Source organism: Lepus europaeus, chromosome 20 (assembly GCF_033115175.1).
Source record: "Lepus europaeus isolate LE1 chromosome 20, mLepTim1.pri, whole genome shotgun sequence".
Lineage (NCBI taxonomy): Eukaryota > Metazoa > Chordata > Mammalia > Lagomorpha > Leporidae > Lepus > Lepus europaeus.
This window is the reverse complement of record NC_084846.1, coordinates 61,257,237-61,271,603: the sequence shown is the minus strand read 5'-3', so window position 1 is coordinate 61,271,603 and position 14,367 is coordinate 61,257,237. Positions and strand designations below refer to the sequence as shown.

The following is a 14,367-nucleotide window of genomic DNA, read 5'->3' as shown; positions in this document are numbered from 1 at the left end:
ATGAAGGCTCAGATAATTGGGTTTCTGCCACCCTTGTGGGAAACCCAGATGGAGTTCCTGGGCCCTGGCGTCAGCCTGGCCCACACCTGGGCATTACGTGCATTTGAGAAATGAACCAGCAGATGGTTCATCTCTCTTATTCCCTGACTCTTTCTCTGTCTCTCAAATAAATAAATAAATAAATATAAAAGAAAAATACCATGTGCTAAAGTGTTATATACATATATATTCATCTTTTATATATAAAGTATATACAAGGATACTTTGAGAAGTTTGTGGAAAATAAGTATTATGAAAAATTATGCATGGTATTTTTAAAAAGGTTTTGCACCAAAATAAAGCTATCTTCTAGCTCTCTTTTCCATAAACATTTTGAAGAGTCCCCATGTATACACCTGTCATTTACAGTGTATGTACATAAATATAATGAACATACACATACACACACACATACACATATTTAAAGAAATCCTCTTTTCCCCTGGCCTAGGAAAGAATAAATGAAACATTTAGTACTCATCTATTTGTAACTAGGAAAACCTTCAATATCCCTAAGAAGAACAGCCAGTGATAGGTTTTGTAACTATTTAGAAAATATTCCAAATAGTTATTACTTCTCTTACCATTAAAGCATTTCATTTTCTATGAGATGGGTTTTTTTTTTTTAACAGTTAATAAGATATACTGATGAGCAGTAACAAGTAAGCAATGATTACGGGAATAGACTAATTTGAAACTATACTGAGAATATCATTCAAAAGAATTTTCCCATTTAAAAAACTTGAAGCCTTATTCGGTTTCACTTCCACTTGCCCAGAAGCTGAAGTGACCTTTAAGTTCAATTTCTGGAAAACATCATTGATTAGCACACTTGCTCAAGCTTCGATTTCGCTATATTCCAGAAAGCTGCCAAGCAGAGGAAGTGGCAAGGGACAAACACGTCCTGCCTGTTCAACTCCTCACAGATGCACACATTACTCATTTATCTCTGTGTCCCTAACTTCCTCCTTGAGCGAGGGAGCTTTAGCTTCCAGTAGACAACCGGATTCACCAAGTGCCACACTGCAAGGTCTCCTGAAAGCCTGAAGTGTAGAGAGTAGGGATCCAGGGCTGTCCTAGTAGGCCAGGTCAGCCCTGGTGTGTGTGGTCTCTGGGCATACGACTGCACTGCACTGGCTGCTTCTGGGCGGAGTTCCAGCTCCTCGAGTGAGTGGGCAGTGAATGACATCATTTTGTTTCCCTTCACTTTCTTATTAAGGAGACTAAAATAGAATATTCAGCAATGGCAGAATAGTGAGAGCATTTAGTGAGAGGTCTTAAGAGCAATGCCTGGTAAGAAGAGGCATAGGGACAAGTCGGTTGTCACACAGCAAGGGGCCTCTTGTCCCTGGCTTCTCTCTCACTGCACTAATGATATGCTCTGTTACACTGTGCTGCAAATTCTATCTCTTTAAACACAGTTCTGTGCCAAAAAAAAAAAAAAAAAAAGAAGAAGAAAAGGAAGTGGTAATAATTTTAAAACACCAACATCTCATCAGGGTATAAACCTGAAGTAGGCCAACAAAGGAGTCTTGTTGGAACTCGGCAGATAAAGACCAGGAAAGCCAGAGACCGGTGCTGTGGCACTGGGGTTAAGCTGCTGCCTGTGAAGCCGGCTTCCCATAGGGGCACAGGTTTGAAACCCAGCTGCTCCACTTCCAATCCAGCTCCTTGTTAATGCACCTGGGAAAGGTAGCAGAGGATGGCTCAAGTCCTTGGGCCCCTGCACCCACATGGGAGAATGAGAAACTTTGCAGCTCCGGCCGATGTGCACATCAATCGGCAGTTGGAAGATCTCTCTCTAACTCTCCCTCTCTCTCTGTAACTCTGTCAAAGAAATAAAAAAAAAATTTTTTTAAAAGGCATCAGAATAATGAGTAGATGCAATGGGATTCTGACGTGCATGGAACATACATGGCTTAGATGAGATCGCAAAAGTAACGCACACTGCAGCCGGGAGCCAGGAACCTCACCACCTGGGTCTCACGCTGGGGTGCAGAGATCCAAGCACTTGGGTCATCCTCCACTGCTTTCCCAGGTGTATTAGTATGGAGCTGGATCAGAAGTGGAGCAGCAGGGACTTGAACCATCACATGGAATGCCACCATCGCAGGAGGCAACTTAACCCATCATTCCACAATGCCTGCCCCTGTGATGAATTTACATCCAAAGTAGTTACAAGAGAAAAACCAGAGGTGATAGGTGCAGTGTGCAGTAACTTCCCATTTAGGTGTTGAGATTCTGTATCAACTATGAGTGAGACTGAATGACATGCTATAGGAATATGGAAAAAGACATGGAGGTAACCACCATTTGGTCCTCATGCTTGACAAACTTGGGTCTTGTGGTATTGGAAAAAGTGGTTAAGAGCCCAGCAGTTCCTGGTGACTGACAAAGCCATTACAGACAGGTGAGTAGGGTTTTCACAGAATGCACTATCAGGCAGGATTTAGTGGGTTTGTGTTGGAGTGGAAATGGCAGGAGTAAAAGGGGGCTTTGGCTGGCAGATGAGAGAGGTGGGAGACATAAAAGTATTTCAAGTAAAAGGAGGAACTATTGTAGCCAAAGTCCAGTGTGGACAGAGCACAGTAGTCAGAGGCACATGTGCCTGTCCCATGTGGCTGACAGTGATTTATTCTATTCATTGATTCGGGGCATTCACAAGACTTTTTGCTTTTGCTCATCCTAGCACACTGTGTACTTAAGGCACACACACTTCCACACTACCTGTACAGAATACATACAGGAAAAAAACCAGGGAGACTCAAGATGTTCATCTGTAATTAGTGGAAATCACAGGGGGTTACAAATGCACCCAAGGATGACTGTCGGCTGTCACAGAGATGATGGCTTTGTGACCACTAATGCCAGGGAAAGAGACTTGAATGCAACTGTTATTTTTAATAACCCTTGAGGGAAAGTGCACAGGATATGAAATGACTGTTCATTGTACATTAATAACTTTTGAAATATGAATCAAAGCGCCACTTCCTGAAATCTGAAAAGACTCATGTGATAGTGACACAACAAAAGGAGGCTTTTAAACAATCAACGACCACAGACTGGGGGTAGGGTGGGATAAGGAATCCTGCAATATCTGAGCTCAGGCCCTCTGAAGGTTTATTGAGCACACATGTGTAAGCACAGCATTCCTTTTCTATGCAAGTTATTCCTGCCAAAAACTTGCCCTTTTGAAAACCTGAACAATGAATGCTCTCTGCCAAACCTCATCACAGTGAAGTCTAAGACAACAACCCCCATGGCTCTGCGAAACGTGAATCAAGCCAAAGGAAGGGGAATGCCATTTGCTCATCTGTATACCCAGTCCAAATGCTTTTGAACAGATACTTTACAGGTGCTAAAAGTCTTAACTTTAAAAGTTGATACAACAATTTCTTGACTTGTATGAACATCCCATTTTAAAATTACAAATCACTCATCTTACACTCTTTCAACATGCAGACACTTTAGCAGAGAGCACAAAGTCTGGCTGCTTTTATCATCTACCAACCTGATTGAGAGGCCACATATAATGTAATAATTAGATTATGACATGGAAAAAATATATATGGAGGCAAGACAGAAGTTAGTGGGGTCAAAAGAGTGAATTTTAAATTGGAAAAATACGTCAAGGATAAAGTTAATAAATATGCAATTGAACCAATATTTAAAGAATTTGTCCCCTGATAAAGTCCAAGTTCAAAATTGATAACATTTGAGATGATTGTTTGCATTTACAGAGAAATTTTTATAAAAGTAATGCCCTAACTATAATTACATCATTCACAAGCCATCAATTACTTGAAAATATATTGATAGGAGATTAAAAAGAGGAGAGACAACATGAGTGTCCATGCAACATGTGAATTACCCATATCTCTATTATGCAAGTTAAGTATATACTTTTAACTATTTGAGTCAAAATATTATACTGCTTCATTCCTCTTTTGGATGGAGCTAAATTGTCATACGCAAGATCGCTTTTTAAAGTTTCTTATTGCTCTTGTGTAACAAAAATGAAAATCCTGAATCTAAGACTCCGAGAAGAGGCCAGAGTGCATGCGCCTATTGATCTGTTTCTTTTTCAGCCATTTTCGTTATTTCAGGAAATTCAGTGGGATGACACTAATGAAGAAAGCCTTTCGTCACACATTGTGGGGTCCCTGACTTTTCCCAAAAAAGTCTTGAAATGTAGTTTTTGTGCTATGACTCACACAAACTAAAAACAGAAAACAAAAGCATACCAAACTTTTGAGGACAAGTTCAGCAGAAACTCCAGTTAAATTCAAAGCAGAATCAGGTCATTATTAAGAAATTATGAATGTTAGATAACAATGAAGAGGAAGACATTGGCAGGTATAAAACTTAGAAGGAAAAGGTATAAAAACAGGGCTTTTGGTGCAACTGTAAGAGGAGATTCCTGGAAACACTAAAGCCCAATTTTGGGTGGGACACAAGGAAAGAAGGAATGTGTACACATAAAATATACTATGTAGAATATATGTGTGTGTGTGTGTGTGTGTAGACAGATGGAGGGTAGTACAACAGCGGTCCCATAAGATTACATGGATCTAAAAATTTCCTGTTAGTAACTTCATAGGCATCATAGCTCAATGCATTTCTCATGTGTCTTGCTGATGCTGGTGTAAATAAACCTATTGCATTGCTAGCCCTATATAAGTATAGCATATACAATTATGCATAGTGCATAGTACTTGCTAAGGATAATATACAACGATGTTACTTGTCAATGTATCTACTATACTACACCTTTTAGCAGTGTTTCTGGAGTGTACCTCTTCTATTTATGCAAAAAAGTGTATCATAAAATGATAGGCCATAGAGGCTGGTAGTAGCCTCATTCATCTCACGTGTAAAAATTCTCCTGACTATATCAAGAGGCCATGTTGTGTGAATGGCCAAAGCATTTAGGTCTAGGTAAGTATGCCCTATGATGTTCACACAATGACAAAAGCCCTGGAAGACACATTTCTTAGAACACATCCCACTGTGAAGCAGCATGACTCTGTGTGTGCATATCTATGCATAAAATAAACATATAGGTAGAAATGAAGGTGCTGCCATATATGCTGTTCACTCTACCCCAAGTCTGAGCTTCTAGGAGTGTTCTGGGGTGGTGTAGGCCTCCTAAGTATAACAATATACCACATAGTCATGGTGTATGTATTATACTTACAACAGTTGACAGAAAATCGTCCTTAAAGTGTTTAATGTAGCACGTGTCCTTGAGATTCAAAGAGGAGAAGAGGACTAAGTAGTCAGATGGTCATGTTAGTGAGAACTTTGGAAGGATAACCATCATCTGGAACTGAACACATCTGGCACTGATGATGAATCTTATCAGTATCAATAATACAAGAAAGAAACGAAGATAAGAATCTTGCCTTTTAAAAAATATGTAAGACTGACTTTTGTTCATAAATACAATTCTAAGACTAAATAAGTAATTATGAAATGAAAGCTGATTCACAATATGTGTTTAAGATGTTAAGATGTGTTATATTCTTTTCTCTCTGTCTCTCTCTCACTGTCCACTCTGCCTGTCAAAAATAAAAATAAAAAAATAAAAAAGATGTGTTATATTCTTTATCTACAGGAACAAATGGCATCAGCACGGCACCCAGAACTAGAGGAATAAAGTAACCACCAATTGAAAGACATTAACCTGCTGACCAGAGAACGGTTTGCCATCAATATAGTTTCTTACCATATGCTTTAAATGTAAGTTTTAAAAACAAATTCCATTTTTAGAACTGTTTTGTATTTGCATAAACACTGAAAAGACAGTACAGAGAGTTTCCTTTTAGCCCACACCCTGTATTCCAATACGGATATATCGTTAATGACTGAAGCCCAGAGTTTACTCACATGTACTCAGTTTTTATGTAATATTTTCTCTCTGTTCCATGTTCCCATGCAGAACCACACATTATGTTTAGTTACCTTAGTATTTAGGATCCTCTTGAGCATCATATTCCTCAAACTTTCCTTATTTTTGATGACCTTGATAGGTTTTGAGATTGCAGGTCAGGTAACTCGTAGCATGTTCCAATAATGCAATTTGTCTGACTTTTTTATGGTTAATTTGGGATTATGAACTTGGTAGAGAGAGATTGCAAAGAAAAATGCCATTTTCACCCAACCCTATCAGGAGGACCGCTATCAACATGATATAAGACTGTCCATGTTGACCTGGTCACCATGCTGAGACAGAGCTCCTCACTTATCTACTAGAGAGTGCTCACTTCCCCCTGCTCTCCTTCCACATTGCACTCCTGGGAAAGCAGTCACCATGCTCAGCCCACACTCAGGAGCAAGGAGTTATGCTCCCCCTCCTGAAGGCTGGAATATCTACATAAGTTATGGGAATTTCTTTGCATGGAAAGTTAGTCTCTTCTCCCACATTTTTTATTCAATTATTTATACTAGCACACTTTCATGGGTATTTACTTTATACTTGTATTATAACCAATATTATTTTATTTATTTTTGCTTTACTAGTCCCATCTATGGCCATTGGGCACTCTTTGTATCCATTTGGCATACTCCTGTGTGTGTGTGTTTTGTGTGTGTGTGTGTGTGTGTGTTGCCAGCACTTTGTCTGACACTAAAAGATGTTACAAGTTCACCCTATAAATTTCCTGTCTTAGTCCTGTATCAAATATTTCTATAAGGATGCCTGATTCATTCTACTGAAGAATTGCATTAGAAAGCAAGATTCATGTATAGGTGCCGAGCACAAAATTTATCTTTAAAATAGGGCTATGCCTAAGCTAAGCATTAACATATATCTTTATGTGTAGGAGATTTGTAGATAAATTTTAACCAACACTTCTCTAATTTATGTTCATCTGTTTTCCCTACTGTTTTAGTAATGATCATGAACTATATCTGTAATGAAAATCATTACTACAATTGTTTATTAATTTACAAAAATAATCCATTTCAACAACAAAACTCAAGCTAGGATCAACTCCTAGTATATTAGTATTTAGTATCAAAAGTAAACTGAGAGGCTGGTGCTGAAGTGTAGCCAGTAAAGCAGCCGCCTGCAGTGCTGGCATCCCAAACAGGCGCCGGTTCAAGTCCTGGCTGCTCCACTTCCGATCCAGCTCTCTGCTATGGCATGGGAAAACAGCAGAAGATGGGCCAAGGGCTTGGGCCCCTGCACCCCCAGGGGAGATGGGGAAGAAGCTCCTGGCTCCTGGCTCCTGGCCCAGCTTTGGCTGTTGCAGCCACCTGAGGAGTGAACCAGCAGATAGAAGACCTCTCTGTCTTCTCTTTGCCTCTGCCTCTGCTCTATGTAACTGCCCTTCAAATAAATAAATAAATAAATCTTTAACAGCAACAACAAAAAACTGAGAATACTGAAAGTTCCACGTATTTGTCTCTCAAATAAAATGTGATATTTCAAAATTGAAAGTATGCCTTCAAATTAGAATAATACCCATTTTCCAAGAGATAATTTTTCGACTTAGTAAACATTCCTTTCTTCCACATGGTAATCATGTTACATATGAGGATCAACTATTTATCTGAAAACAACAATAACAAACACAAAACCCCAGGAAGCTTGAATTTAACATGTATGGTCTGATCTTTATTATAAGGATAAAAAACAAAAAGCGCCAAAACTGATTTCACACATGCCATATAATTTAGACATAATTTAAGATTAATCCATCATTAGGCTAGGCCAGTTATGAATATAAATGTGGGAAATGGTTTCTCTGGGACTATTTAAGCAACTTAAGGAGATAATTTTATTTTTTTGAGCCCTGTTTTTAGTAGGTCAGCTTCAACACGTTGATGTTTAATATCTGGAGTGTAATATTTCTCTGCCTCTTTACTAGGGCAAATCCAGACAATATCTCCGCTGAGCTATTTTATTAGTCTGAATTCTACTATGCAATATGCTTGAAACTATATACGCCTAAGTTACTTACTTAGATAGGCATCTAGACAGCTTGCTCATTCCAGAACAAACAGGACACCATAATCCTTAAAATCTTTTCAGCATATGTAAAAGGCTGATTGAAGAGGAGGCCCAGTGAAAGGCATAATTGATTAGCACAGGAGAAAGAAGCATTTGCCGGAGGGTAGGTGATAATGTCATCTCTACCTCTCTGTCCTACTTAATATATTTTCTGTGAAATTAATACTACTCTATCACTATTCAGATGCTTGAAAATCAGAATTTTTTTTGCAATTTTATTGACTTTCTCCTAACAAGTAGTGGTTCAATTTAATGAGGTTTAGTGCTACATCATTATAAAAAAAAAAAAAACACAAAATTCCCCATTTCTCCTATAATCTGCTATTGAAAACTCACTAAGAGAACAAACTAAAACCACCAGCTTTAGAAATATAAGAAGTTGAAGTTATTATGTTAAACATGCTAAACAAAAGGAAGCCAGGGCTGATTTCTGAAGCAGAAGACACCTCCCCATTAAAGGAAGATGTAGTGAATACAAAAAGACATCCAGAAAGACACACCCTAGGCCATTCAATTTTCAGCTTATTTATACATTTTTCAAGAAGATAATATTAATAGCTTATTGCATTGAGAAAAGAATGAGCAAATGGAATAAATTTGCAACAAAAGATCAGTAAGCTGGTTAAAGATGTCCTGGTTCACAGCTACAAAAAATTAATTTATTAATTTTATTAACATATAGACAATCAATATTGAAAATTATAGATAAAATGCCACCAAAATCATTAAAAGCTTAACAAGAAGGTATACTTCATTACATAACCAGTTTTATAAAAGCTCTTATTTATATATCTGTGTTTAATAACATATTACTTAAAAGTCTAATAATTAAATTACAGCTCTTCACTCAAATGTCAAAGTAATTTCAAAGTTATTCCAAGTTTTTATTGGTTTATTTCTTACATCACATTTGTCTTTTGCTTTATTGTTTTTTGTATGTATTGTACGGGTTTTTAAGTTAAGGTGAGCTAACATGGACACAGATGATGTAGAAACCCACTTATTGATCGGGTCTTGCTAAAAAGTAACAGAGAATAATAACTTCTTAAAGCATGTGATTTTTCACTAAGAATTCTTATACTCACACACCCTATCTTATCTGATCATTACACCATTCCTGTATGTTATACCTTATCATAGAACCCTCAGTTTCTCACTTTATTTTTTAATTACAGTGTAAAATCCAGACTTAGGGAATATAAAACACTCCTTGCTAAAATCTAAGAGATAATAAAGTATAAACTTAAGGATCTTTAGTCTGATATTTTGTAGGGAATAAATAGGTTCAAAATCAATATTAATTGTTTAAATAGTTAGACTTCAATGATATCTAGTTTGTTCAGTATGGTAATAAATCAGAAGGTAGAACCTTCAAGAAAACTAACTCCTTCCCTCAAGGTTCTTATATTAGGGATCCTAAACAACAAAATAAAAAAATAAAAAATAAAAAAAAAAGGAAGGAAGGAAGGAAGAAAAAAATGATTGAAAGCAGTATGAAGGGAAGGACAAAGATCTAAAAATACCTGGAGCTTTAAGGGTCAAGGTGAACTTTGTTTTTAAAAAACTACATTCTGAGGTAGGAGCAAATGTGATCAACAAGTATTTGCTATGGTCATTCATTACTGTTCTTGTTATTATTACTTATTCCACAAATGTGAATATTTCCTTCAAGGATTATATGACTGTGTGCTTAAATACTTTGAGGATTCTATGTAGTGCCATGCACTTACAGGAAAAATAATAACTTCTCAAAGAAGGTCTACAGTTACTCTTGTTTATCAAAGAAATTATTTATTAAATGGCAAGGAAGCTTCCCAAAGAACATAAGGTATCCAAGGATGGAGCCTCCCAGACAGAAAATAAAAGTTTAGAGCCGTTTGTTTTTTCCCCCAAATAATTTCCATCTGAAAACATACCATCAGCCATTCAACTAGCACCAGTGGGAATGTCTCCCCTTGACACTGAGAAGTGGATATTCACATGCATGACCAAGATGGTGGTAAAGCAGGACGTCCCACCGGTCTGTGACCACCCTTTGGGTACTGAACACGGATCCACGCACAGGAAAGGGTGCACCGGGTACCTTGGAACTTCCTGCCATTCCAAACCGTAACCGCCCTGGTTTGGAGAAAGGAAGGATGATGTGAGAGTAACGCAGGTCAGTGGTGCAGGTTCAGCCCTAACATCTGACCTCTTCATTGTCAAAAAGAGGCGCTGTGCTTCCTCTGCCTTTAATTGTTCAGAATCCTGACTTTTCCTGCCACGGAGAAAAATCCCCACTCTCAATTACGTCAAACGAGATTAGAAACTCACTCTTCTTGTGTGCACCTTTCCCCTCCAAAACATGAAACATCTGGTAAGACTTCTCTATAAAGGCAAAAGGAAAGTCGAGCAGGATCTCTCCGCCTTGCACCCCTAGTGCCTGCTCAGGTCCAAGATGCGCCAGGGTGCATTGGCAGGAAGCTGGATCAGAAGGGGAGTAGCCAGGGCCGGAGCCCAGGCCCTGGGCCATGGATGCACCCAGGAGTCAGATCTTTACCCTTCTTCCTAGTGGGCACCACACTCTCGCCAAGGTGACCCAGGAACTCACGAAGGCACACGAATGGTGCCAACACAGCAGGTGCGTTTTCCAGTGTTCGGGTCAGAGAGGACAAGCAGAGAGGAAAACAACTCTGCAGAATTCTCAATGCAGTCACGGGGTTGCCGCTTGCTAAGCTGTTTCATTCTCCCTCTGCAAACATCGTTAAACCCACCAATACCCCCACCAAAGACAGAGACAGCTGCCCGGCCGTGGACACACACGCGGGCTTGTGATGCCGGCTGGGCTGTCCCCATATCTGGCCGGCTCTGGGGTGTCCATCACAGCCACACATGGTGACGGAGGCGGATGGGAGCTTCGGGGCGCCCTCCCTCGCAGTGGGGTCACCGAACGTCGCCTGAAGTCCCTCGCAGGAGACCCCACCCCCCAAGCGTGTCGGCTCTGCGCCTCGCTGCAGGGACGTGGCCACCGACGCCTGCGCAGCTCCGGGCCACCTGTCGCTTCCCGGCCTCACTCAACACTGACTTCTGAACGGGACGGTGCCCACTGCCCACTCTCCGCGCCCCTGCCCTTTCCTAACGCAGACGGCGGAGGACGGTGCCACTCAGGATGTCCACTGTGGCACGGCTGGCACAGGACCCCCGGGGCACGGCAGGTGCCCGCTGCCCGCTCCGCCAGCGGCTGCGTTCCCCACCAGCACACCAGCCCATCGTGTCTGCTGCCTCCTGACCCGCGGCCCTTATCTCATCCCACATCATCTTCCTGCGTTTCCTGGCCTCTCCCTGCCCCGGGCCATCCCTGGGTCTCCGGAGCGAGCCGCGGCCACGCCCGAGCTGGCGCGGGGCTGGGAGCGCTCACCGCCGGGCCCGGGCTTCGCGCTCGTCCTGGCCGCTGGGGCCTCGGAGAGCGGCGGACGGAGCGAGGCATCACCCGAGCGCTGACGGGCGCCCCTCCGCCTTCCCCGCCCCGCGCATTCGCCTCGCCACGTGCAGAACCCGGCAGGCGCGGACCGCCCGCGCCCTCGCGGTTGCCGTGGCTACGCACGAGCGGCCGCAGCTGACCCAGGCGGGGTCTCCCTCCGCCGCCTCCGCCCCGGGCTCCGTCCCCGCTCGGTTGGGGAACCCCAAGCCCCCGGCCCCTACAAGCTGCGCACCCCTCCGGCAGACCCCTTTCTGCACAGCTGTGAGTCCTCTCCCCGCTGTCCTGTTGTGGGCGCGACGGTCACAGGGGATGCAGGGGCTTGGATGCGAGAGGGCGGCGTCCCGGTGGAGAGCCCGACTAGGGCTGCGCTCCACGCCCGGCGCCACGGCGGAGAGGTCGCCCGTGACGACCCCCTGCGTCTGCCCCGGCTGTCAAGTCCGCACCCCGCGCGGGCGCGCGAGGCCGAGGCCAAGTCCTCGGGGAGGCGAAGGCAGGCGGCGCCCGCCCGCCGGTGCGCAGCCGGGGCCACCGGGGAGCGCGCGGCGGCTGCGGGCGCGCCGGGGCCAGCAGCGGGCCACGCCCGGGTCCGTGCCCACCAGGGGTCGCCTCCGGGCCTGCCCGGGGCCGCTGCGGGATTCCGCACTCCGGCAGGAGCGCGTGTGCTGGTGTCCCGAGTCCCACTCAGGCTCTGGAGAGACGCGCGCGCTCGCATTCCGCGGAACGCACACGGCGGCTCGCGGCGGCCCCTCAAAGCGCCACGGAAAGCATCCCCAGCTCAGCCCACCCGGACCAGGCGCGAGCGAGCGAGCGAGCGCGCAGCTGCCCTTGGTGGGGGCGGGAGGGGTCCTCTGCCCACGGTGCCCACCGACGCGTCTCCAGTGAACCTGCCGCTGGGGGAAGCCGCCGGCCGCGGTCGGAAGCGCTCCCCGCTGCCCCGACAGGGGGAAGGGGCCGGGGGTGCGAGGGAGCCCGCGAGGAAGCCACGAGTTCCTGGGCGAGTCTCGGGAGAAAACTTTGCGCGGCGCGGGCAGCGCGGGCTGGGGGTGCGCGGTCCCGGCGGGGCTGCCGCGCGGGGACCCCCTTGCCGCCCCGCGCGCCCGCTCCGCTCCCGCAGGCGCTCCGGCGGCCCCGACTCCGGTCCCCGGCGCACCTCTCCCCAGGAGCAGCAGGTGACCCGAAGGCAGCCCTACCTGCTGTGGACGCTTCCCGGTCTCTCTCTCCCCGCCGTCTCGCTCCTCCTCAGACGCGCTTCTCCGGGGAGACGGAGGCGCTGAGGGCCGAGGGCGAGAGGCGCGGCGGCCCGGGGCACCGGCGCGAGTCGCTCTGAGCCGCAGCCCTGCCTGGCGGAGCCGCCGGCGGCCCTGGCGGAGCGCGGAGGCCGCGGCGGCCAAGCCGGGAGGCAGGGGGCGCTGGTGCGCGCGGAGGGCGGGCGGCAGCCGGGGCCGGGCCGGGGCGAGGGTGGCGCGCTCCGAGCCGGAGGGCGGCTTTTAACTTTGTGGTGTGACCGCAGCAGCTGTCCTGGGAGAGACTCGGTCTTTCTAAAAAGGGGATGTTGAACACGCCGGGGATTACCTCTCCCTTCCGATCCCCTCCCACTGCCTGGCCCTTCCCTCCGCGCTCCAAGTTCCCGCAGCGCGCGCGCTCGGAGGCGGCTCCGGACGCGCCGAGAGCGACCTTAGCAGGAGCTGGGCTCCCCTGGCCCGTCCGAGCCCGACCCGGGCGACCTGGGGACCTGTTCACGCCCCCCTTTCTAGGCCACAAAGTCTTTTAAGGACCTCGTGAGGAGTGACTGGCACACCCTGCGTCCTGAACATCCCAGGCCTGTGCCTGTCCACGACGTGGAGCCTCTGGGCTCGGTCCACGGCCTTGCGAGGGCAGGCGTGGGCATGAGTGACGGGTCTCAGCCCTCCGTGAGTGGGTCTGGCACCCAGGGAGAGCCAAGCAGACAGCAGACGGAAAGATCCGCCAGGCAGGCAGGCAGGCCCTCTGGATTGCAGGAATCTGTTTTGGAGATTTTTGCACCCTTTGGTCATGCAATAGGAAACTTAGAAGGCTGTGTGGAAAAGGAGCAGGTCTATGTTTTGTGGAAACTTACACCATTTGGAAGTGGGATCTTTTTAAAATAATGCAGAAACTGCTTACTGTTACCACCCGGCTTACAGAAACCGAGGGTGATGTGAATTCTTGGGGCCGTCCAACTCCTGGATCCCCACACTCAGGCTTTGTGAGCTGCCCTGGGAACTGTCTCTGGTTGGAAGCGGAGCCACGGCCCTTCCCTGGTGGACTTGGTTTCCAGCACTCGGTGTGCGGTCCCAGAGTTCCCTCGGAAAATGATAGGGGTTGGGGTGCTGAGCAGACAAGGGCCATCCTGGAAGACCTGTAGGGGTGGAGGAGCCTCCACGGAGCCTCCCAGCTGCAGCAGGGAGCTGAGGGCCGCATGAGTCACTGGTAGCTGCAGACGGCCCGTGGCAAGGCCCGGCGAAGGCAGACGCAAGCTTCCTCACCCTGCCCAAGCTGCTTTCCTGCGTCTCCTACTGCCCCATCGCCATGACCTTGGTTTTTGACTGTCCCCCAGCCAACCCCATAATTACCCTCTTTGCATCCAGGAAAGCTGCAGTGCCCACAGACGACTGCCACCTATAGACACTTCTGTCTGAAGGCTCTATGTCCATGCCATGCCTCTCGTGTTGTCATTAATCAGACCCTCCTTGTCCTGTCGGGTTTTTTTTTTTTTTTTGCACTTTATTTTTGTTATTTGTGTATGTTATTGCCCTCTCTCCAAATGGCAAGTTCGTGGTGAGGACAAAATGCTTCTTTTTGTCTCCTGGGGCATAGCTCAGTGCTTAGCACA

General features: G+C 45.9%; 1 protein-coding gene across 1 annotated transcript in view; it reads right to left on the bottom strand.

The window, feature by feature from the left end:
- SEMA3D (semaphorin 3D) overlaps nucleotides 1-12,801 on the bottom strand; it is a 191,210-nt gene extending 178,409 nt beyond the window's left edge. Inside the window, exon 1 of the mRNA XM_062179057.1 lies at nucleotides 12,707-12,801. The gene's annotated coding sequence lies outside the window, so the exon portion shown is untranslated. The remainder of the gene's footprint in view (nucleotides 1-12,706) is intronic.
- Nucleotides 12,802-14,367: the final 1,566 nt, after the last annotated feature.